Here is a 26,178-nt window from a genome sequence, read left to right on the forward strand (position 1 = left end):
ATATTCTGTTTTTAATTGTTTTGGGCTTACTCCGGTTCCCACCTGAAATGGAGTTTGCTTTACAATAGTTAAGACAGCAAGAGAAAGTGCTACATTTGTAGGGTTAACATGCAAAAGGATTTCACAGATTTTCACAGGAAAACTGCCTACCCACTGTTTGCAAGCAGCTGATAGAGTTTTGAAGAGAAAACAGAGAGTAAACAGGATTTTTTTTTTAAATGGTTAATTTGAAAACAATTTATAGAATGTCTGTCATAGTTCTGAGCACAGTGTGTTTTATTTTAAAGGCCTGTTTTGCAAACAATGTGTATCTTCAACATGAGTTGTACCAGAGAACAGATGCTGTGCACTGAGTTAGATCTACCATTGCAGAAACAGTGTTGTGTTTACTTTACCTGCAAGTGAGAAATCTGTTGTTTCCAGGAGTAACAAGCAACATGAAAGAAAAAAGTTACGCAGTTAATGTTAAATGTTTGCCTCTTTTTGTTAACTAAAAATACATTTGATACACGATCAGTGCTGGTGGACCAATTCAAGATCCTAGGACTCCCAGTGCTCTAATATTAATCTCCTAGTATTTTAAAGGCCTGATTCCGACCAAAGTCAAGTCAATGAGAATTTTACAACTGAATTCACTGAATGGAAGACTGTCCCCAAAATATAACAGGAGAAATGTATTTGCAATATTTTTTATATTGTTGCTTTATGAACATATTAATATGAAGAAGGGGAACTGTATTTAAGTACAACAGTTCTCAAGTGTTTATCCTACGTTCAGAACTATCATAATCCAGTTAGCTGACTTCTCCAACTAGCTGAGCTATAATACTGATATAATACTAGCATCCCCCCTGAGAAGTAATTTCTTCAGGCAATGGTGACAAAGATTCTGAGAAATACAGACAGAACTATGGGTATTGCTCTACATCCTCTTCTAGGCAGAGAAACAATTTTAATATTGCCTAATCAATGTAACAGATATTGTAATCAGCTACAAGAAGTTCATTAGAGAGGCAAACACTGGCCCTTGCAAAGAGAAACAAAGAAACTCAAAGCATAGCAATGTTCAGTGAATTACCTTACTCTAAAATTCAAACAAAAATATTAAAATACAGCACTAAAACAAGAATGGGCCAGGGAATGAATGTCCCAGAAATTTTATTTTGGCATATAGTAGGTGCAAAAGGAATCAACAAGTTCTAGTTATATAGTTGTAATAAGATTTTTTTTCTACAAACAATGGGCAACCTCTCACGGTTTAACTCCTTCCACGCTTCTGGGCTGCATCATTCAGCACAATTATTACAAAGGGTATGGCAGGAGCTGCTGGAAAACTAGTTTATTGTACAATATTCAATATTAATTTAGCTTGTACAATTAATTTATAGTAAAATATTCTCATCCCTTAAAGCAGAATCTACAAAAGGTGTGTATGGGTGTTTTTGTCTATGGATACAATAATGGTGTTGCTGTGACACAAAAGCATGGTTTTACTGTGCACTACAATAAACAGACATGAAAAAGCCTGCATAAAGAGCCAGACCTCAAATAAGAGTCACTTAGTAGAACCATCTTACAAAACCTCTGTTTTTCCTTTTCTATGTCTTCCCTTTTTTCAGATCTTAGATTCCTAAACCCCTTTTAGAATCAAGAAAGGGAGAACAGGAAAAGACTGTGGAACAAGAAAGCTACAGACACTGTTCTCTGGCCAGTACATGCCTAAGTATTCTCATAAAGCATCCAATATTACGATTAAGTCATTTGGATCACTGATCTTAATACCTCATCACACTTCAAAAAAAATGCTACTATTAATTACTGACAAACTGATCAATTAAGTCATTTTTGTTAGCTGGTGGCACAAAAGATTTCAAAGTATTATAGAAACAGTACTTCAGGAATATGAAAGATCAAAGTTATATTCAACATGGTGAAATAAGACTAGTTTGCTTCTAAAAATTAGTTATTTAGAATATTTTACTATTAAAAATAATGAGATGACACATGTTCAAGACCTCAGGCAGAAAGATGGATTATTTTATATTTGTCCATTTACATACATACAAAGTATACACTGGAGATCCTGATGCTATAAAAATAATACGTAGATACCATTTTACATTTGTTTTTAAATATTCCTTAGACATCTTTCAGTACTTTTAAAAGTCTAAATAAAGAAAATGCCAGGCTAAATATTATATCAAGAGCAAAGCTTGCAAGCTAGTTTATTCCACCTGCAATCCTAGTCCGTCCTACTATGCTATATACAATGTTCAAAAAGTGCATTCCTTACAGGAAAAACACCAGAGGGGAATTTTCTTTCTGCCCACTGATGACTCCTCCGAATGAATACACAGTAATTCTCAAAAGGTTTTAGATTTTAATAATGAGCCATATTGAAAAAAGTTTTTATTTTTTACAAATTATGCCAAAGAAAAATGCAGTTTGATAATTTTAAAACTGCTGTTAAAAAGGATAACATTATTAAAATTTGAAATCAAATTTATGAAATGTAATTTTTTTTCAAAATTACTTGTTTACAATTTTAATGTTCAACTTGGTTATTATGAATCTTATATACAGCATTTAGCTTGGCTGTCACAGTTCTTCCTGCAACAATGCTTTTAACATATATTATGCAGTACACTTAGTAATAGCTACAGCAGTTATGTACCAGTTTGTCCAATTATTCATTTTATATATTTTTAGGCATGTAATGTCTTCCTGAATCATGAACTCCCCGCCTTTGAATTGAAAATTCAATGGAACAACAAAACATCACTGAAATCTCAATATACTTCATAGAGTCAACGTACAGCTTTAATATTCAACATAACAGATAACATATATGGGATTTAATGGATAGATTTCTTATTTTTGTCATTTTATTAGCTGTTCCAGTGTATCAATAGTTTTAAACAGTTTCTTGAACCTTGGGATATGTATAGTTTTATGAATGCATAAATGTACATCTATATTAAACTAAGACAAGATCATAATTCTCTCTTACTAGTTCACAGTTATACTACTGTACCACCCTGAAGGACTATATTTACTAGCCAACAAGCAGTATATAAGGAGGGACTGCACTACAGCCACACTGACATGAAATGAAATTTTAAAATATGAAGAGGGATAATTCCTACTGTATAAACATCAACAAAGGCACATTTTAGTACAAGTGTTTACCCATCCAAACAAAGTCTCCTGGATATTTCTTATGCACCTGCAATGCAGCTCAGAACTCTACAATCCCACCCTCAGGGCTGCCACAGCCCCGTGTCCTTTTATCTTATCGTCCTTACTTCAGCTTTTGACAGTTAATATACTACATTAAAAAAGCATATCATTATCATTTATGGTGGCAACATACAAACATGCAAGGATCCCTGCCCTCCGTCCCACCTTAGTTCTTGGGTTTGGCGATAAACATACAGCAGCTAGGTTGCTGGAAGACACTCCATTTCCAAACACAAGCTTTGCACTCCTTGCTACTATTTCCACAAATGATGGGCTCTCTCCTTACATAAAATACCTTGTCTTGAATAAAGATTCCACCCCTCCCCTCCCCACACACATTCCTTCCATCTTTTCTTTCTTCATCCACCCTACAGATTCACTGCAACGGAAGAGGAGGAGAATAATGTCACTTCCCTAAAGCTCAAAGGCAACACTGTCCTTCATGTTTCCTCTTTTATTAGGTACCCCCATGGCATACCTTATGGTCTCAGACAAGCAGACATGCCACCTCCCCTTCCAGGGAAGAATTCAGTCCATCCACTGAAATGGATTTGTGTTTTCTAAATAGGAACAGGGAATTAAAGAAACGCCCCTGTCAGTGAGTTAGCCAGGGAGTAACAGGGCAGCAGAATAACCCCCATGCCCGCCTCCTATTCCCCAGCGGACTGCAGCAGGGGCTGCAAAGGCGCACAGAAGTGGAAGGCAATCGTTTTGCTACAACCCTGCAGTCCCTGCACATACACATTCATGGAGAAGAAAGCTTTTGCCCTGCACACACAGCTTTATTCTCTGCTGGGCGTGGGCAGGAGGAAATGTTTTAATGCAGTGATGCTCGACCTTTTTTCATTTGCGGTCCCCTAAAACTTTCATATGGAGGTGAGGACCCCTACGGAAATCTAAACGGTCTGCAGACCCCCAGGTGTCCGGATCACAGGTTGAAAACCACTTTTCTTTGGTAAAAAGCACCTTTTGCGGACCCCTTAGACGAGGTCTGTAGACACAGTGGTTGAGAACCACTACTTTAGTGAGAGTAGTAAGGGAGTGTCTCACCTTCATCCCCAACGAGGGCAGGAAAAAAATCTTCACCTGATGCCCTTGCTCTCCTCCTCACTCGTGTATGTGTGGAAAAAGGGGTGAGACGTCCCCAGCCCCAGGCTGCCCCCCATCTCTCCCTGCTAAGGGGGAATGCAAAGGAGGTACGCGAGGCACCCAGCCCCTCAGGCTGCCCTCCCACCTGTCTGTGTGGTGGGTGGGGGCGAGACACCCAGCCCCTCAGGCTGCCCCCCACCTGTCTGTGTAGGAGGGAGGCGAGACACCCAGCCCCCCGGCCTGCCCTCCACCTGTCCATGCTGTGGAGGAGGGCGAGACACCCAGGCCCTCAGGCTGCCGCCCACCTGTCTGTGCGGGGGGGGGGGGGCGCGAGACACCCAGCCCCCACCTGTCTGTGCGGGGGAGGGGGTGCCGCGAGACACCCAGCCCCCACCTGTCTATGCAGGGGAGGGGGTGCCGCGAGACACCCAGCCCCCACCTGTCTATGCAGGGGAGGGGGTGCCGCGAGACACCCAGCCCCCACCTGTCTATGCAGGGGAGGGGGTGCCGCGAGACACCCAGCCCCCACCTGTCTGTGCGGGGGAGGGGGTGCCGCGAGACACCCAGCCCCCACCTGTCTGTGCGGGGGAGGGGGTGCCGCGAGACACCCAGCCCCCACCTGTCTGTGCGGGGGAGGGGGTGCCGCGAGACACCCAGCCCCCACCTGTCTGTGCGGGGGTGGGGGTGCCGCGAGACACCCAGCCCCCACCTGTCTGTGCGGGGGAGGGGGTGCCGCGAGACACCCAGCCCCCACCTGTCTGTGCGGGGGGGGGGGACACGGAACACCCAGCCCCCACCTGTCTGTGCGGGGGAGGGGGTGCCGCGAGACACCCAGCCCCCACCTGTCTATGCAGGGGAGGGGGTGCCGCGAGACACCCAGCCCCCACCTGTCTATGCAGGGGAGGGGGTGCCGCGAGACACCCAGCCCCCACCTGTCTATGCAGGGGAGGGGGTGCCGCGAGACACCCAGCCCCCACCTGTCTATGCAGGGGAGGGGGTGCCGCGAGACACCCAGCCCCCACCTGTCTATGCAGGGGAGGGGGTGCCGCGAGACACCCAGCCCCCACCTGTCTATGCAGGGGAGGGGGTGCCGCGAGACACCCAGCCCCCACCTGTCTATGCAGGGGAGGGGGTGCCGCGAGACACCCAGCCCCCACCTGTCTATGCAGGGGAGGGGGTGCCGCGAGACACCCAGCCCCCACCTGTCTATGCAGGGGAGGGGGTGCCGCGAGACACCCAGCCCCCACCTGTCTATGCAGGGGAGGGGGTGCCGCGAGACACCCAGCCCCCACCTGTCTATGCAGGGGAGGGGGTGCCGCGAGACACCCAGCCCCCACCTGTCTATGCAGGGGAGGGGGTGCCGCGAGACACCCAGCCCCCACCTGTCTATGCAGGGGAGGGGGTGCCGCGAGACACCCAGCCCCCACCTGTCTGTGCGGGGGAGGGGGTGCCGCGAGACACCCAGCCCCCACCTGTCTGTACGGGGGGGGACACGGAACACCCAGCCCCCACCTGTCTGTGCGGGGGGGGGGGGGGACACGGAACACCCAGCCCCCACCTGTCTGTACGGGGGGGGGACACGGAACACCCAGCCCCCACCTGTCTGTGCGGGGGGGGGGACACGGAACACCCAGCCCCCACCTGTCTGTGCGGGGGGGGGGGACACGGAACACCCAGCCCCCACCTGTCTGTACGGGGGGGGGGGACACGGAACACCCAGCCCCCACCTGTCTGTGCGGGGGGGCGCGCGAGACACCCCAGCCTCTCGGGGCGGCTCCTTCTCTCCCGCGGCCGCCACCGGCCCCACACCGGGTGGGGGGAGCGCAAGGCGGGGCTGGGCCCACCCCCGGCAGGGCCCCTCTGGGCCCAGAACCACCAGCCCCCGCGCGGAGACTTACCCGGCTGCGGGTCGCCTCCCCGGGCCGGGCGGGGCACTGGCGGGGGGCGAAGCCAGACGGCTCCCCGGGGAGGGGGCAGGGCGCGAGTGGGGGGGGGGGCGGGGGCGCAGGCGCAGAGCTCAGGTGCGGCTGCAGCGACAGCAGTTCCGTTGCCATGGCAACAAGGTCCCCGCTTTAATCAGCCGCTGCCGCTTCATCTCCGCCCGCTGACCCGGAGGGGCCGGGCGTGCTCCCCAGTGCGTGCGCGTGGCCGAGCGCTGGGCGTCCTCGTGAGCGTGTGACCCTCCCCCTCGCAAGGGTGCACACACCTGAGTGGGTGTGTGTGCACCTGCAACTGCGCGGGCGAGCTGGGCACGCCCCTGAGCGTGTTTGTGTGCGCCAGGGTAACCAGGTGCCCCGATTTTATAGGGACAGGCCTGGTATTAGGGTCTCTGTCTTATATGGGCACCTATTAACCCCCAACCCCTCGCCTGATTTTTCACACTTCCTATGTGGTCATGCTTGTGTGCATAACTGTGCATAGGAGCTGGGCAAGTGTGTGCAGAGCTGTGCATGAGAGCTGGGGTTAGCTGTGCTATATCTGAGAGGCTAAACTGTAAAGGCATCTGGGGGTGCTGTGTATGTGTGTGTGAATCTTCATGTTTGTGTAGATGTATTCAACTGTGTATGGACCTGTGCATAAATGCATGCATATAAGTGTGAGCACAGCTTACTCCCGGGGGAATGCTGCGCCACCGCACATAGATGGAATTTATGTCTCCCACAGATTTCTTTGCTTCCCTGCAGAAAATGAAGCAAAGGGAAGCTACAAGAACGGTCATGCAACCCTCTCCAGCAGTATGTTTTGGGTGGCCAGGGCAGCTATCAGAGAGGTAAATCACTGTGGGGCAGTGGGTGGCACTAGGGAAGACCCAGCTCCTACCCTGCGCTAGTCCCAACTGGACTGGGGAGGACAGGACTTCCTCTTCCCCTGCATGGCTTCCAGGGCCAGGTCAGACCCACTCCCAGATTTCTCCCTCAGCTGCAGGAAACTCTGCAAACTCCCCCCTCCAACCAATTCCTGCACCCATCACTCTTCAGTTGCAGGGGGAGGGATCCCTGTATGGGGAGCTGCTCCCCCATCTGCCCAACACCTGTGGATCCAGACCCCCTCATACCTAGACCCTCCCACCAAGCCTAATGCCCCTGCACTCAAAGCCCTCCCGAAAAGCTCCACTCCCCCTGCACCTGGACCACTCTGACGAGCCACCCACACCTGGATCCCCACCCCACTGAGCCCCAACCAGCTGCACCTACATCCCCACCCCACTCCCTCAGCATCTGAATCCCCCACTGAGCCCCCTACACCCAGACCCCCCCAAGCTGAATCCCAACCACCTTCACCTGGACCCCCCTGCAGAGTTCCATTACTGTTGCACCCAGAACCCTCCAAGACTCTATTCATCCAGATCCCCCTGTACCCAGATCCCCCACTGAGCTGCCTGCACCCATTTTGCCCCGCACAGAACCCTCTCAACCCACACCTGGATCCCCCCACAATAAGCCCTTCCAAACTTGAATCCTGCCTTGCTGAGCCTGCCTGCCTGCCCACATGGAGGGGCAGGGCCCTCGGGTGTTTCTGGGAGAGGCCCCATCATTGCATTGTGTCAGAGTTGGGTGCAGCCTCTCCTCTGAGTCCATATCCCAGGGGGAGCTGCACAGTGATCTCTCACTCTGTGCAGCCAGTGAGCCGTGCTCCCCAATGCCATGCCAGAGCCTCCACATTTGACAAATAAAATTTGAAGAATTTAAAAATATTGTGCGCAGAATTTTTATTTTTTTTGGCACAGAATACCCTCAGCAGTAACAACTGTGCATTCATCTGGGTTCATGTGTCTGTATTCATGCTGTGTGCACACACGTGTGAACACACAAGTATGTCCACAGAGATGTGTTTGTCACAGATGCACAAAAGTTCAGACATACATGCATGCTGATATCTGTACACACAGCAGTGCAAATATCCTAGTGCGCACCATGCAATTAGGCAACTCAATATAACTGAATCCACTCCACTATCATTTGGGATCAGTCAAACAAGACAGCATGTTATATATGTCTGTAATGTGTGGAAAGAAAAATAGCATTGTTATGGGGAACTTCAATTAGGGAGACACCCGCTGGAGATCTCATGCAACCAGTAGTAAATCCACAGTTGGCAAGGCTATGGCCAATAAGGAATTTTTAAAGTATATTGGGAACAAAAGAAATCTTAACAATGGTATAGGCCCCTTACTAGATGGTAATGATAAAATTGTTAACGATGCACAAAAGACAGCAGTGTTCAATAAATATTTCTGTTCTGTATTTGGAAAGAAGCAGACGGTGTACTCTTATATGAGGATGATTAAGTACTTTCCAGTCCATTAGTAACTGAGGAGGATATTAGACAACATTTACTAGAGATGAACATTTTAAAATCAGCGGGCCTAGAGAAGTTGCATCCAAGAGTCCTAAAAGAATTGACTGTGAAGGTCTCTGGCCAGCTAGTGTTAATTTTTAATACATCTTGGAATGCCAGGGAAATTCTATAAAACTGAAGGAGCGCTAATGTTGTGCCAATATTAAGAAAGGACTGAGCAGAGTATGACAGAACTTTCATAGAATCTGGACCTAGACTATGGGAACTCACTCCCACAAGAGAAAGATGACCATGGATCATAGAGTATCAGAGCGGGTAGGGATCTCAGGTCATCTAGTCTAACCCCCTGCTCAAAGCAGGACCAATCCTCAGACAGATTTTTGCCCCAGATCCCTAAATGGCCCTCTCAAGGATTGAGCTTACAATGCTGGGTTTAGTAGGCCAATGCTCAAACCACTGAACTATCCCTCCCCCTTCTGAAGGAGCTTGCTGCCTTCAGAATTAAGTACAAAACTAATTTCTTCAGATGAGTATTCCCACAACGTGCATGCACCCACTAATAACTTTAATCCTAATCAAGCATGTTCTCCTATTTACTGGGGAGGAAAAGAGAAATATTATTTTTCCGTCTTTGCTTAAATACTGCTCAGATGCTAGGGTAGTATGCGCCAATAGAAGAACTGGATGGCTAGATAGCAGGAATGTATCAGGCAGATATAGATTTGAACTTGACTTTTACCCCATTTGTACCCTTCTATTGCATAAATGATATTTTCCCAGATAAGGCAAAGCCAAAACACTTTATTCCACCTCTTGCAGACTTAACTGTGGGGGCCGAATTCATCCCTGTTGTAAGTCCCGTTGGCCCTGACTGCCCATTTGTCCCACCACTAATTTCATTTTTTAACAACCTTGCTAATTTGTCATCACTGCATAGTGAATAGGTGACGGAGAACCCAGCAAGAGGGCAGGTGCAGAGGCAGGGAACCACTGAGTAGGTCTAATTCTTCATTAATTGTGAGGGATTGCAATGGGAGTTAGGTGCCTAACCTGCTTAGGCACTTTTGAAAAGCCCACTAGGCACCTAAACTCCTTTGTAAGTCTGACCCTGTGTGCTCTTCAGCAAATCAGAATATCTCAGCCATTGGGGTAATAATCATCATAGTTCTCACTTCTCTTGCATTTTCCATCTTTAAGGCATTTAAAAAACATTAACCGATTAATTCTCCCAACATCCCTGTGAGAAAGCAAAATATTAGTTCTCCCCTTTTACACATAGGAAAACTGAGGCTCAGAGAAGTGTCTTAACTTGCTAAAGGTCACCAAGTGAGTCACTGGCAGAGCCAGGAATGGAACCCAGAGGCCCGAGAACCAGTCGATTAGAGCACACGTCCTTTTCTGTTTTATCTCACATCTTTTTAAGCAGCTTGCTCTAAACAGCATCACTGTTGGACTCAACTTAAAAATGTTAGAGGAATAGGCCAGGAAGCTGACTCTCATGGAACTCCTGCCAGAAGACAAATGTGCTGATGTTTGAATCATCCTGCAGCAAATGCAGGAGCATTTTTAAATTCAGTGTTACTCTCTAATAATGTAGCACAAAGAAAAAGGCAAAAACAGCTCTACAGTCGAAAAAGGAAATATGGTCAATTGTGCCTTTGATCCTGAAATGTAAATTCATTGTAATCCAGGTAAGGGAGATCTCTGTGGAAGTAGAAAGGGAAGTTTCAGCACAGACACGTTCTGGGTAGAGCTGGTTAAAAAACCCCAGAAAGTTTCATGTAAATGTTTGCATTTTTCCCCTATTTTTATAACTTTTCAAATTAGTTTCCACCTGCTGTGTAGGCAAATGAAAAAATGAAGGGAACAAATTAAAAAAAAAGTGTAAATTGTTGTTTTTTTCCAGTTTTGACCTACCTAAACTTTAAGTGTTATCTTCTGCAGCCCCCTGACAATGACTGATGAGCCAAAACACCCAAAATGACTGTTTCTGAATTATTTTTAAAGACTATCTTAACATCTCTATGCCTCGGTTTCCCCATGTGTAAAGTGGGACTAAAACATATCTCACAAGGTGCTGAGAAGCTTCAGTCCTCAATGCCTGCAAAGCTCTTTTGGGAGGTGTTACATAATATGAGTACAAAGCACTGTTATCTACAGCCAGCTAAATTCTATTTGCGCACACAGCTGGACTCCTGACAGCGATGGCCTCCCACCACAACATAAAACGCTGGAGGTGTTCAGCATCTCACCCTTAATCTGGACCCCCGTCCCTAACATTGCAACGTTCAATATCCAGATCCAGGTCAGAATGCTGAGGTGTGAGCCTCTAACTGCTGGGGAACAACTGTAAAATCTTAGAGCCTAATTCATTCCACCCAAACTGTAGATGCCAAAAGGATGCCTTGGCATAGAGCCATTTACCTTCTCTGCTGTCTGTGTGTGGAAATCAAAATGGCAGTGATGTGTAATGTCAGTGACTGTGCTTGCAGTGGTGGTAATCCCATGCATATTTTTACATTCAAATTGCGGGCTTCTTTCTTTCAAAGTTTGTCTCCAATTGATTTGCCCAAGGTCACACAGGAGTTTGGGCATTGGGAACACAGCCCAGAATCTACTGCTTTCCCGTCCTGGCCTTTAGCTCCAGGACCAGTATTCCTCTATTGCTTGTTCTGTGGGCTTATGTTTGAGGTCTATGAATCTAGAACCACCTCTCATATAGAGATTTGTATGGCTTTAGCTGGAACAGAATAATTTTGATTGCCACTACTTTGCTCACAGGCAGAGAGCCACAGGCCGGGTGATCTGCCTGTGGATCTACTCGATGGCACACATTAGCCGTATTCCCGCACACCTTCACGAGGTTTGTGTGACAGCACAGTTGTATAAAGAATTGTGCTGTGCATCATGTGTGTGAAGGCTACCAAAAGTATTACACAGAAACAAATCCAATAAAAAATCCTCACTGGATTGTTTATTTTTCAGACCGCCTCGCTGTTCATAAAACTAACTCATTACTAGTGCAGTGGTTTGGTTTCCCTGGTAAACAGTAGGTGGCACAAATGTTACATGAAGGCCTTTTGTATGTTGGACTAGTTTTACCTGTAGAGGGGGGATGGAGCCTGGCATGGTGCTTGGGGAGGGGGCTGCGTGGCTTAGAGGATCAACTAATTACAGGGCTGACCAGTGGATACAGTGGGAAGGTGGGGAGATGATCTCTTTGTCTTGCAGATGTCTCAGGTTACCAACTTTTGGCCCAGCATTCATGTGTTCTGTAGAGCCCCGAGCTCTGTGTTAGTGCTCAGCTAACAGTAATACAAGAGGATATTTTCAAAGCCACAAAGGGCAATGAAACACCCAACTCCCATTGACTCTCAAAGTGCCTTTGAAAAATTACCCCCTAACAAACAATAATAAATGCAACTACCTTTTTCTCCTTACCCCCTTTTCAATTTAATACATTGTAAACAATAACAAAGACAGAAGACAGAGCAGCTGATTATGAAGCTGGGAGGTGGATGCTACAGCAGGGTCAGGGATGTGAAGAGGGACCATAACAAACACCATTATCCATCCAATTCAATATGAAGAATGTTTCTGCTGTAAAAACGGTGGTGACAATACACACAATGGGCCTATTTCTGTTCCCTGCTACACCCAGGTAAATCCGGAATACCTATCAGTGAAGTCAACCCAATTATTTCCTATTTAAACCCATGTCATTGAGATTAGAATGTGGCTCAGTGGAGTTACTACAGATTTACAATGGTGTAAATGAGAACAGAATTTGGGCTGATAGAACCACAATAATATGACCTACAGCTGGTGTTACCTACTTAAAGTATGTTTTAATTTAATGATTATTAACAATGCAGCCCTCGCTGATAGATAATAGCCATATAGCTGCCATGGGTCCTATGTAACCCCACTGTGATTGAGATGAGATATAGCACTACATCAGGTATGAACTGGAACCAAATGTTATAAATTGCAATCAAGACCGTTCCCTTTTGCTATCTGGTAACAATACTGAAAATCATGAGTTAGAAGATCATGGAGCTAAATTCTGCTCTCAGTTAAACTCACTCAAGCCATCGGCTTCAATGCAGGGTTACAGCTGAGGGCAGGATTTGGGCCCTACACTGTACAATAAGTGGGGTAGTAGCTGGCAGATGTAAACTGATTGCTAACAAACTGCTCACAGCCTGGGAGGGGAAGGAGAGAGCTCTGAAAATGCAGGAGAAGTCCATTTCATGGAGCAAGGTTGGTTTCTTTGTACTGTCCTTGAAAAAATGGTGATGCTTCCAAGGATTTATTTACAGAAGAGATGATAAAGATAAAGGAGAAGCTATAAGCTCCTTGGGGCAGGGACCGTCTTTTTGTTCTTTGTTCATACCATGCCTCGCCCAGTGCCTGGGCCAGGAATAGGGCTCCTAGGCACTACAGCGATATGAATAATAAACAACAAAGATTGAAGAACTGTAAAATATGTGTAGCATGATGAGTGTGTAATCAGGCTCTGAATGACTTCTCCCCTCCCAACTAGCCTGGGTGGGAGGTGAACTCACACAGATGCCCCTCTGAACCCTGGATCCTCACGGAGCAAGGACAACCACTGTGAGTGGGGTGTGGTGAGGGAGCAAAGAGGGGCACAGAAAAGGAACTTTTGGTTGTAGAACTCAAGAACACGAGTCAGAAGGCTCTGCCCCACACACTCTGGGGTGGGCGTCCTGCCCACAGTTTTATGATTATGAATCCTGCTTGTGGCATTTTCCCTAATTAATGTCGGGTGACTTCCTTCCTTTCATTAAAAGTTTCTTTTCTACACTCAGACTCTGTGCTTGCGAGGGGGGAAGTATTGCCTCTCAGAGGTGGTGTGTAATTTCCCCAGGTTACTGGGTGGGGACTCAAGCCTGTTCTGTGTTGTATTGTTGAAAAGGAACTTCTAGATATCGAACCCGGCCCTGCTTCCTGCTGGCTCCACCTGACAGAAGGGTTACAAGTAGAACTGGAGAAAGGGGATCAGGTTTTAGGAAAGATCTAGTCTGGTGCAACATCAGGCCTGGGGCTCAAGAAAGGGAGCTGGGGCAAGTTTGCTAGGAGACAGACACAGACTTCTCAGCCTGTAGCACTGGCCTCTAGGCATGCACAGTAAAGATCTCTTTCCTACATCTCTTATTGCTAATGAAACATTACCAAGCAGAATGTGGTCTCCAAGCACAGGGCCCATATGCCAAGGATAGTACATTGGCACAAGCCTCCCGAGCAGCTATTTGTCTTGCAGCCGGATATTTGAGAACATCAGCATCATTTGTTTTTAGAACAGCAACATCTCCAAATAGGTCTGCTTGACCTTGCTCTGAATTTGCACATGGGGGCCACCTGGCAGGAGCTCTATTCACCCATAACATCTCATGCTTCCCAGAAAACTCATTTACTGTAAGCAAATCATCTCTCACCCCTTACATATGCAAGCGAGTTGACCTAACTCTCTGAACGTAAAACATTGCAGGATCCGGCCCATCGTTTGTGGCAAGGTGCTGAGCATCTTTGGCTCCCACTGCTTGTTGAGAGAGTCCAGGGTGCTCAGCTTCCTGCAGGAAGCACTCAGCACCTTGCCAGATCAGTTCCCATAACATTCAGTCATCTTTACCAACAATATACTTAGCCAATCCATTACTTTTCAGTATTAATTTATGAAATGGCCTTGAGCCAGGATCCCATGACTGGGGAAGTCACCTCTTGTTTATACTGGTTGGGATTTTCAAAGGAAGCCTCAGGTAGTTAGGTGCCTTCCTCCCAGTACATTTCAATGGGAACTGGGGTCCTTTGAAAACCCCAGCTGCTAGACTTGGACAACATGACTGCGAAGGACAAAGATTGGAATATTTACAAGTCACAGGGGAAGGCTATAGACTTTCCAGGGCAAAACAAAGACGTTTCAGACATGGGCCAGAAACCCATCACAATATTTAAAGATCTTTTATTTCAAATCCTCTTTGTGCAGGGACATGAGTCACTGACCTGTCCACATACACGTGCCTGTGTTCTGTTCACTACTTCTTATTAAAGATCAAGAAAAAGCTCAGAGGACCCAGTGTTTGGAGAGCAAAATATACATGAAGAACGGTGTCTATTTTGTCCAGCGCATGGGCCATGGGTTGAGAACTACTGCTCTGGTGCAATTTTCATTAGAAGAATGGAGACTTTATTTGACAAATAAATGTATTTATTTACATTAGGAACAACTTTGACAGCCTTTAGTCACCTAAGTCTCCTATTTAAATCAATGGGAATTTTGCAAGAGAAGACTGCAAAGCTTTGGTTCAATGTGTACTGGAATGCACTGGTTACAGGTACAACCGCCTTCTCAATGGGTTGTCACAGCTGCTCGAGTGTATGTGAGGTCATGTCACCCTTCTAATGACAACAGAAGCTAGAAGTCATAAGACTACTGAAAACCAATGGGAATTTTCCTAGAGGTCAAGTGGTAGGTTTCTGTTCTGGAGCTGAAATCCCAAGATCTTTCCCTACTGTGTAGAACAGATGACTGCTGTGTAGTCTTGGCAGCTAAGTCATCAGGACACTCTGTCTCTAGGATGTTCTGTACTGGCTGAGGCAGGGTGAAGGGAATGAAGCCAACTGCATTTCTTCTAAATCGATTGGTTTGCCCTGTTTTAAGTAAATGAGTGAAAAAGGTAATTGTGCTGAAGTTGCAACATGTTTTGTGCATTATTTTAAAGTAAAACATTCTGGCTATGTCCATGGCATGCTGGGATCTAAGCTGCATGGAGTGTGCACGTTGGGCCACTCCCCAGTTCTTTTCTTCTCTTGATTAAAAACAGACATTTTAAAACTACAACATGAGGTGTGACATATTTTAAAACTCTACTAAAGGCTTGATTGTGCCCATTCCACGTGTAGTTGCACAAGACAGGTAGCGTGGAAAGACACAAGGAGCCTTCCACATTTTGCACAAGAGTTAGGGGCAATCTTATGCCCCTGATCCTGCAAAAAATTATGCACATGCTTAAGAATGTGCACTATGAACAGTCCATTGTATCATCAATGGATGTGGACATCAACGGACTACTCACAGTGCATAAAGTTAAGCACCTGCAAAAGGATTTTCAGAGTCAGTCTTTGTGTTCCCCGAAGCACAAAGACTATTGGAATCTAGATCTGTTGCCCACGCTAGACCCCGCTAACTGATCCCCCATGTATAATAAATGGTATAAGACAAAGTCTCCAGTCATTCACACCATTTTTGTGTCAGTAGACATTGTGGCTCAGATAAATGAGATAAATCTTTAGGAGGACACATGGATATATTCACATTTAAAACCATCACTAAGTTTGGTCAAGAGAAAGAAAAACAGATGTCTCCAGTTCTTGGAGTAATAGAAAAAATGCGGATTAGTTTAACTGAAACATATAAGGTGCTTCTGACCTGCTTTCAGGCTAGAAGGATGGCATTTTGGAGGGTTTCAACAAGCTATATATAAAGGAGGAAGCAACATTTTGCCCCCTAACCTATGACTAATGCTAAAGCTAAGTGCTATGTATTGAAGTAAACATGCACTGTCATTTGGCCAGCACAGAAAGAAAGAGTATTGATTCTTCATTGCACCTAGTCAGGGGAATGCTTTAAACTCTCAGCATTCTGCCTTGAAGATACAGAACTGGTTTCCATTAGCTTGCTGGAAAGGACTAGAGAAGCCCATAGGAACCTACAGGCACAAAATTTATGATCAGGCTGTAAATTATAATCTCAGCTCACATCTTTTGACTGGGTTCATTTTAAGAGCCTTTGAAGAACTTGGCAACCATGGAGGAGTTGGTGGCAATGTTGTAAAATATGTGGTGGCAGCCTCTTGAAAGAGTCTGCTTCAATCTTTGGGAATGTTAGATTCCATTTACTGTACAACCAGCTACCAACACTAAAACCTTATGACTGATAGGGTGGCGACGGGGAGAGATTAGAAGCTGATATTTTTAGATCCTGGGAGTAATTTTGCATTACTGAATATCAAAGATGGATGTACCCAGGCAACTGGCAGTGGCATGGGTCTCAGACTCTAATTATCCGCAGGTGCTATGAAAATGCTATTTATCATGTACTCAACTTCTTTCACACGGGCCATGGAAAAGCTGTGAGATAACAGCAAGTCATCCAATGGCTAGGACACCAGACTGGGACTCAGGAGAGCTGAGATCTCTTTTCCTGGCTCTGCCACTGACCTGTCGTGCGACCTTCAGCAAGTCACTTCCCCCCTCAGGGTCTCCATTTTCCACCTTCCACCTTTTGTCTGTCTGGTCTATTTAGATTGTCAGCTCGTTAGGGGCAGGGATTGTCTCTTACACTTTGGATGTGCAGCACCTAGAACAATGCTATCCTGATTGAGGCCTCTAGCCACTACAATAATACAAGCAATTCGTTATCATCACAACTATGGGCATTACTGCCCTGAGCTACTTTTGAACAAATGACCTTCCAGCGACAAGTCTCTCTATTATAGAATGACTGGGTGAAATTCAATGGCCTGCATTATGCAGGAGATCAGACTAGAGTGAGGCAAGCAGGATTGGGCCTTCAGAGGTTTAAAATCTGCTGTGACAATTGGTCTATACAACTTTTGCCTACTTAGAAATTAACCATGAAAAATGAGTCCAGTTGTCAATAATGAATGTTCTATACAGGTACAAGCAAATCAGACAGAGATTAAATTAGTCCAAACAAAAAAGGCCACATTGGTGTAATCCAAGGACTATGTTGAAATCATGCCTAGTGAAAACAGAAGATATGGAACCGGAAATTCATGAATCAAAATGGATGTATTGGAAATTAGGCCTAATTGATGGACAAAATAATGAGGGGCTGGGCTATCCCACTCACCACTCCTTTTGGGGGTCCTTGGAAAAAGAGACTTTGGGAAGAGAGCACAGAAAGAACAGATGGAGGGGATTATAGCGAGCGTCACCATTGTGGCTGACACCCTCACTGTTTCCTGGGCCCTGCCTTTGTCACCCTGATCCTGAGACATCCTAACCAGCATGGGCCAAAGAGAGGGACCCACATATCATCATCTCTATTGGCTCTAGCTGAATCCAAAACAACACCTGGGATGAAATGGGATCAGACTTTAACAGCAAACACAATGGCTCCAGCCCAGCTCAACTCCCTTATCCTGTACCCAGAACAGCCATTATTCCCAACTTTGATACCATCCAAGAGACCGCCAAACAAGGGATTTTTCCTTCTAAAATCTCTCTTCATCTAAAGGGAAAGGGAACAAGAACTGTTGTGAAATATTACATAAAGGTTTCATTTTCACATTTCAAATGCTTTAACTGTTTTTCCTTCTTCTTTGTATCTTTAATACTTGGTTCATATGAATTTTAATGGTGTGTTTGCCTTGGCACTAAGCAGGCTGAGGCCTCTGTATACCAAACCCTGAACCTTTTTTTAACACTGTGCAATACGGGACAATGACTGGCTTATGTTAACATCTTTGGCCCATTTATGCCATCTAAATTAACCTGACAGATCCCAACACAAATCCGTCACTTGCATCACCTGCCAGTCACACAACTGGATCTGAGCTAATGTGAACTGATGTTATTTTTGAAGTCCCATTTCAAAAGTGCCTTATGCTCCTAAGTGCCTAGGTCACTTCTGAAAATCAGATTTGGGCTCATAAGTCACTTGGAGTTATTTGAAAATGTGATGCTAACTGTGTAATACATTTCTGTTTTAAATAAAATGCTGCTTGGACAGGCTTGTGCCCATCAGAGCCGAGGGCAGCGTTTCACAAATGTGGCCACCAGGGGCTTTTCTTGCAGCCACAGCCTCCTGGGCAGTTATGGGGTGTGGGGGCGGCTAGTGCTGTGGCAAAGCATTCACCCCTTCCCCAGGGGTTTGGCCTGCCCCCCTCTGGAGCCACAAACACCAGAGGAGCAGGCAGCCAGTGTGAGTCCCCCCCCTTTCCCAGGGGCAGCAGGGCTCAGGTTTCCAGCTTCAGCCCTGGGGCGTTGGGTGGCTGGCTACGGCCATGGGGCTTTGGGTTCCAGCTCCGGGGCTTGGGGCTCCATCCCCCAGCTGCAGGGCTTGGGGCTCCAGGCCCTGGTCCCGGGCTCAACACCCCCACATCGCTGATGGCCCCCGCTGCCTTCCCCAGCCCTCCATTGCCCCTAGCCCCCGCGGCCTCCCTCCCCACCTCTCCATTCAGAGGTTAATTTGTCCCCCAGCTTGCCAGGGCTGGGTAAGTCTGCTGAAAAGCGATATTAACAAACCTACAAATATCAGTTTTTGCAGGAGCAGACTGTCACGGAGTGTGGGGGAGACCAGGCCCTGCACCCCCAGCTTCCTGCGATTCACCATGACTCTCAGCCAGCCAGTAAAACAGAAGGTTTATTTAGACGACAGGAACACAGTCCAAAACAGGTCTTGCCAATACAGACAACAGGACCCCCTTTAGTTAGGTCCATCTGGGGGCCCCAGGGAGGCCACAGCCCTGTTGGTCGGGGCGCCCCTCTCCATTTCCCAGCCAGCTCCAAACTGAAACCCCCTCCAGCCGACTCACTCAGCCTCCCCCCGGCTCCTTCCCCAGCCTGTGTGTCCTTTGTCCAGTTTCCCGGGCAGGGGTGTTACCTGGCCTCCAACCCCCCTCCTGGGTTCTCATGTTACATGCTCAGGTATCCTCCCTTCCCCAATGCAGGCAGTCCCAGCAAAACTCCCCTGCAACCTTCCCAGGTCAATACTCCCCACTCAGTATTCAAAGAACACATCAAGGACATTCCCACTTCATCACACAGACTTACTAGCTAGCAAGTCTAAATAAAAAAAAATAAAACAGCAACCAAAAAGAGAAGAATGGGCAATGAACCTTATTTTGTTTCTATTCTGTTTAGGTCCAGTAAAGAATAGAGACAACTGTGCATTAATTTTTATTATTGAGTCTGAAAAAAACCCTACATAAATAAATTACAATGATTTGGACATGGATATGTGCTTATATATTTGTTCTTCCTGAAGTTAATTAAGTATTTTAGGAAACATTGTCAGAGTGGCCACCAGCAAGACTTGGTGGCCGCACTCTAAGGCCACCAGAAATTTTCTTGTGAGAACCCCTGGCCTAGGGAGGGATAAGAGGCTCTCCCCAAGCCGGTGTTGTCTAGAAGAAAAGAAAAATTGACATATGCAGGCTAAGCCTTCTCCACAGCAAACTGGCTTTATATGCAGCAGTTCAGCAGAGGGCAGAATTCTCCTTCTGCAGAACACAGTCTAGCCCCTCCACAAGTGCTCATTCTATCCGACCACTGCCAGGGACTGGCTGGTGAATGTGGGTAGTCAAGGATCTGTTTGTCCCACCACCTCGGCCAATCCCTGTTGTGCTCCTGACTCTCTTTATTATGTGTTTATGGCTGGAACCCCTGAGAGCTCAGTTCTACAGAGTAACTCTCCCTTCCCTGCCCCTTGAAGGGTCTCCAGGCATCCCACATGCTCTGTCCTTGCTTGCGTCCCACGCAGCAGGAGGTGTGTGTGTCGGAGGGGAATGCAGGCACAGAACCATGGTATGTGTAGTATTTTTGAACTATAGGAGATAGAGTTTTTCCATATGGGTGTTGTGGTTTGGCATATGCAAAATCCACAGATTAGTAACAGATGGGAAAAGATGCAAAACCCCCATTGATCTCGGAGGGCTTGAGCCGTAACAGATTTCTAAAAGACAGACAGAATGCAGACAGTGACCGTGGGCCAGACTCTGGCCTGCACCCTGGTCCCTATACGCAACTCCAGGAGTGTCTAGTGACCTCAAAAGAGCTGCAAGCTCAAATTGGCAAAGAATTCCCCCAATGCAGGAACATTACTACTTCACCCCTCCTGCCCTCCCAAGCCCCAACATATAGTGTGTGCCAGGGATGGGAAAGGACAGAGTGGGGGCATTCTCATGGCACTTAGGGCAATGGGACTTCTGGGCTGCAAGGCGGCCCAGGAAGGAGTGTTCCAAATTAGAGCAGCCTCCAGGGCTGCTCTACATTACACTGCATATTTCTGTCCCTGTAGCAGCCCAGAATCCAGCTGGCACACAGGTGACAGAGAGCCACCGCTGCCCCCCTCCTCCAAAGGGGATGCTTCCAGCATCCTCTGTGACAACTGGTGCCAATTTAGTGTCCCTTAAAGGCGGCTGTTTTTAAGAACCAGCTGAGTTTATATCTATAGTTCAGCTCTATAGCATAGTCAAACCACAACCTCTCTGAACATAAGAACACCCTGCAAGAACTAACAAGTTTTGTTATGTTTTTGACTTTCTGCAGAACACTTTGGGGGGGATATACTATGCCTTTCCCACTTGCAACCAGCAGAAGGCGCTTGCTTTCTTTGTCATGAAGGATCTATGTACAGAGCAACAAGTGAAAAGATTCAAGCCTAACCCACATGTGGGCACCGTAAGTGTTTCATACAAATAGTGACCAAGTAGGTTTGGACAGTTAAGTTTTCTATTTAACTGCTTGTGTAGTTGCCTTTTAGTCTTTAATAAGACATTCATGTTGTGTGTCTGATCCAGCTAAAGCGCCGCACATAGCAAACCTGCAGGCCAGTTTAGGTTGTCTCCTGGATTAAGGTGCTAATTGGGACATGCTGGCAGCTGTCTTCCTGAGAATTTGTAACTTAGCAGATGGGCTATAACAGGGGGATTGTTCTTGCTTGGTGGCTCTGTGTAACTCCAAGGAAGGGAGTGGGAGTTAGGAGAGCAGATGTCTAAGAGGGAGTATAAAGGACACAGGACTAAAAGGTATGGGCCAGATATTGGCCTCTGTTAAGGTCCCTTTATAGTGCTCTGGTGGCATGAAGAAGCCTTAAAGTTGCCCTAAATGGGTGGTAGATGATTACCCTGGCATGAGCGACAGGCAGTACGCCAGGGTGGGAGGGATATGGCCAGAGCAAGCTTCATTCTGGTAATTCCTGACTGGCATAAGTTACAAGGGAGCCTAATGGTAGTTTCCCCCCATGCCAGTCATGCTGAGCAGAGCCTTGGTACAGCTAGGGGGGAGTAGGGCCTCTAGTACAGCAGGGGGGGCAGAATTCTGTACCCAGCTTTGCCATTGAGCTGCTGGGTTCTCTCTTAGCCAAATCATTTATTAAACTGCTTGGGGCTAAAATGGGTTCAGTGTTATTGCTGTACTTTACAGGGAGCATGTGAGGCTGAAACCTGAATAACACTATTTATGAAGTGCTGTCTGCAATTCTATGGCACCTTTTATCCAAGGATCAAAGTAATCCCTCCTCACCCGCTAGAGGGAGAAAGCACTTTTGCTTTATACCTTGCATGGGCCTTGAGCATTGATCCAAATATCTGTACTCAAAACAAACACTCACAGATTTTGAATGAATAGAGCTGTTTCTACAGGGGAGCAAATGATGGCCATAATCCTGTAAACATTTAGGCATGTAAGTTGTCCCATTGACTTCAGTGGGTCTACACATGTGTGGTAAGTTCAGCACATGCAGGAGTGTTTGCCCTACTTCAGAACCAGACAATACCCTGCTCCTAGCCCTTGGAGAGAAAGCAAAGTGCAGGTCCTGGCCTTTTAGACAGTCTGGCTTGTTGGCGATATCCCAGTCTAAGGCAGTGGGCTGTGGAACCTTAAAATCCCTAGTTAGGAGGGAGTGGGACATGGGTGTCTGCCCAAGAGAGGGGTGACAGCTGGAAGCCCAAAGTGGGTGACCTTAGAAGACCCTGGAGGGGAAATACAGGTGTAGTTGCCCTGAAACTGTGACATATGCTTTTAAATGGCAGGCAAACTGTGGCTGAAGAATGGGACTGTCTGGCAGTCAAGAGATCTAGGTTCTATTGCTGGCTTTGTCACAGGCTTCAGGGGTCTGGGCCAGTCGAGTCATCTCTTTGTGCCTCAGTGTCCCCATCTGTAAAATGGGACTACTACCTCTCTACCACATGGGAGTGTTGTGAGGCTCTCTGTGTTAATGCTTGCAAGGCACTCCTCACAGGGAAGATGCTATAGAAGTGTCACACATTTATTTATTGTGGATTGTTTTTTTAATTAACGTTTTATAAGGTTATTCACCCATCCAAAACAACCATGTATTTTCCACTCAATGACTTACTTTAGATCAAAGGAAACAACATAACTGGAAAGAACAAAAGTAAAGTCTCCATATGAGAACACAGTGTGCACGCATGTATGCGCACATATTGTAACCAGCGCCGCTGTGAAAAATTGCAGTTGCCCTGTCTAACAGGCAGAGCCCTTAAGGATTTAAAGGTGAAGAAAAAGCCAGAGCAGTTGCATAGCTACATATACCACACCTAGTTGCTGCAAGAAATAAATCAATGGCTTAGACAGTGACAGCTGGAGATTTTGTAATTAATAATAAGTGTCCTCGCAGATAATGAGATGTTGAATGATGTGTTGGTGAGATGTGTTGCAATACCCAAAGGACTCCAGGCTTGTGTGGAATAGTTTGTGATTTTTTCCCCCCCATCTCTGTGTGGCAGGAGAATTATGGATTTCACTCCTGGTCCACAAAGAAAACCTTGGGCTTAAATGAGCCATAGAGTAGGATGGGTGAAGTTATAAAGGCAGCGCATAGAGCTGTGCAGAAAAAACATACGCAAGTCATGGAGAAAGCACTTCTGACTTGCCCCATAAATGGACCTTGACCGTGGATCTCCCGAGGAATATGTGCAAAAGCAGAACCTTTAAGGAATGAAAACCAGCCCTTCACAGGGTTCACAGTGCTAAGGATGAAGCAGAACCAAGACCTGTGGAGACTGCACCCTCCCTCTGGGCTTCCAAATACACCCAGAACGGCTGATAACATTGCAAACACAGCCAGAACTGCAAGATGCCGAGTCCCCTCCCATTGACTCCAAATCTGCATGGTAACTGGGACCAGTATAGGCCCAGACTCCTTGGTCCTCCACGTGCCCATTACCCTCCATGGCTTTCTCAATACCAGAGTCCAGCAAAAGCCAAACCTACAGTCTGTAACCAGGAGGGATACATTTTCCAGCATTGCATGAGATTTTAGCCCTGCTCTGCCTAGTCAGAGGACAGTGGTAGCAGCAGCTATGCAAGTCTCCCACCACTGCCTCCCCTGTTCAGAATGGCAGCATCTTTGGGAGTAAGAGAATTCAACCTCTGCGTCCCTTCAGTCCTTTGCCTTTCTGCTGAGATGACCAGCAAGGATAGAACCTACCAGCAAGGACAAGGGACCTACTAACAAGGAAATGGAATGGAGACCATCCACTCAGGCACTCACCATCAATCCAGGTTGGATTTCAATGGACAACTTCAAATGAAAGACTTTGTATTCTGCTACCAAAGCCCTGCTCCAGCCATGTAACTTTTTCATGAGGCTTTGAAAATTTAGCGTGAATATTTCTTTGAATATGTAAATCTGGATCTGGCCTGCATATACAAAGCTTTCCAAGTCAACTAAAAGAACCTAATGAGTAGGGAGGCTGAGATTCGATGGCTGTCAAAACAATACGACTAGGTAGTGATTTGTTGGTGACATGCAAAAAAACAGGCAGCAAGTCAGCAGTCAGGATACATTTGATTGAAATTAAATCAAAGTGAAAGGCAGTTGACTTTGAACTGGCTCCGAAGGCCAAAGAGAAACAAGTAAGAGCTGATAATGTTCAATGTAAAACAGAGGCAGTGGGAGCAGCAGGATCTTCCTGGCACTGGAAATGGTTGGCATCCAGTTGCAACAACTTTATTCTTAGTTCAGAAAATAAATTCATTGGGAGGGAGAAAGCCTGAGGTGATTTGGAGAAAATGGATCAGTGCAAGTAACCTGCCTGCTGTTACGGAGTTGAGGTGCAGTTGTGCTGATGTTCTGAGACATCCCATGGGGAGGAAGTGGCGGTGGATCAAGCCAGGCTTCATGCTATAAGCATCCAAGGTGGTTTGAGCATAGCCCTATTACTATTATGATCTGAATTAGAGCTGTGCTCATAGGTCCCAGATGAGACTGGCTCCCCACTGTGCTAGGTTCTGCACATACACTGAGCAGGAGACGACAGTCCCTGCTCTGTGGAATTTACAATTGGAATAGACAAGATAGCCCTGCTTATTGCATCAGTGGCACTCGCCTACCTCCCTCACATGCCTTCAGGAGCCCAGGGGGTCCAAATCCTGCCCCCTGGCACTGGAATCAATCTGGAAGAGTTCCATTAGCTTTGGAAGGAAGGAGTGATATTCAGGGATTAGCTGAACAAATACGTTTGGTTGCATTGTGTCCCAAAGCTCAGCAACCTGGGATCTGCCAAGACACTGGAGAAGCTGATTCCAGGGGAGAGGAGCATCAGCTGAGAACTCTGACACTGGAATATGCAACTCCAAGAATCCAGCAGATCTCATCTGCCACAAGTGGCCAGAGAGGTCTCACATGGCACATCCTCCATATGCACCAAATGAAACAGCATCACTCATAAGGAGACAATACACCTACTTGTGGGTTTCTCCCCTCCCTTTCCAACAATTGCCTTGGAATCCTCAGGCATTGTTGACTGGCTGGATTTCAAGGTGCCCGGTAGCACCTTGGGCCATCAACTCCTCCCCCAGGTTCATTAACCTCCAGAAAATGCCCTGAATCTCGAGTCATTGCTGTCTAATTGCACCCTTGCTCTGCTTTCTCACTCATGATGGAAGTGCATGGGGGCTTTGCAGAGATTCCTAGTCAGTGATAGCTGAACCACTCTCTAGCCATACTGTGGCTTTGGAGCTGCAGAAGCATCCGGAAAGATGTACTCCTGGATCTCTATGTTCAGAGACACACAGGCCCCATCCTGCTCTTCCCTTGTCCTGCTCTCAGTCCCAGCAAGAATGGAGTTGGGCCCCACAGCATGCAATGGGTATGTTCCCAATATCCTCTCGTCCCAGCTTTCAGGTCCTGCAGTTGCCAGGGCACTCCAGGGCTGTGGAAGGGGGTAGTGAAGACATCGGATCTGCTCCTAAACCAACGGCACATATTATCCTGGCAGGTCCTTGGACTCATTTCTTAGACCACCCTGACTCTCAGCATCTGTGAGCGTAATGTGGGAGTTTTATTTTCACAGTAGTACTTAGCTAGCTGCCAAAGTAATAGAAGCGCTTAAAAATATCAATCAGATCAATGCCAACAACAGCCAGCTCTTCAGCAGATCAGCTGGCTCAAGTCATCTCCCAGTACCCCATTCACTATTCCAAGAATCCATACAGATGCATCCGACGAAGTGGGAATTCACTCACAAAAGCTCATGCTCCAATATGTTTGTTAGTCTATAAGGTGCCACGGGACTCTTTGCCGCTTTTACAGATCCAGACTAACACGGCTACCCCTGATACTCAGCCCAAGTGGCCCTCTATTGATCAGTAAATGGAATGGATCAACTCGACTATGCACATCTCCATGGAGCCAATAGCTAACTGGGAAGGGGTAACAATACTCCAAGGACCAAATCCTGAGAGTTGTTATGATTTCTGTTACAGTAGTGCCTAGAGGCCAGAGCCCCATTGTGCAAGGTGCTGTACAAATGT

General features: G+C 46.7%; 1 protein-coding gene across 7 annotated transcripts in view; it reads right to left on the reverse strand.

The window, feature by feature from the left end:
• Nucleotides 1-26,178, reverse strand: part of CCDC92 (coiled-coil domain containing 92) — an 86,613-nt gene that overhangs the window by 21,041 nt on the left and 39,394 nt on the right. Inside the window, exons 1-2 of one of the 7 annotated variants that reach the window (XM_044990245.1) lie at nt 6,228-6,468; nt 3,719-3,800 (exon numbers count right to left, since the gene is read on the reverse strand). The exons of 2 other annotated variants lie outside the window; for them this stretch is intronic. The gene's annotated coding sequence lies outside the window, so the exon portion shown is untranslated. Of the gene's footprint in view, nt 1-3,405; nt 3,555-3,718; nt 3,801-4,290; nt 4,542-6,227; nt 6,469-26,178 lie in introns of those variants that run through there. 4 more of the 7 variants (XM_044990248.1, XM_044990246.1, XM_044990249.1 and 1 more) reach the window with 4 other exon arrangements.

This window comes from Mauremys mutica, chromosome 16 (assembly GCF_020497125.1).
Source record: "Mauremys mutica isolate MM-2020 ecotype Southern chromosome 16, ASM2049712v1, whole genome shotgun sequence".
Lineage (NCBI taxonomy): Eukaryota > Metazoa > Chordata > Testudines > Geoemydidae > Mauremys > Mauremys mutica.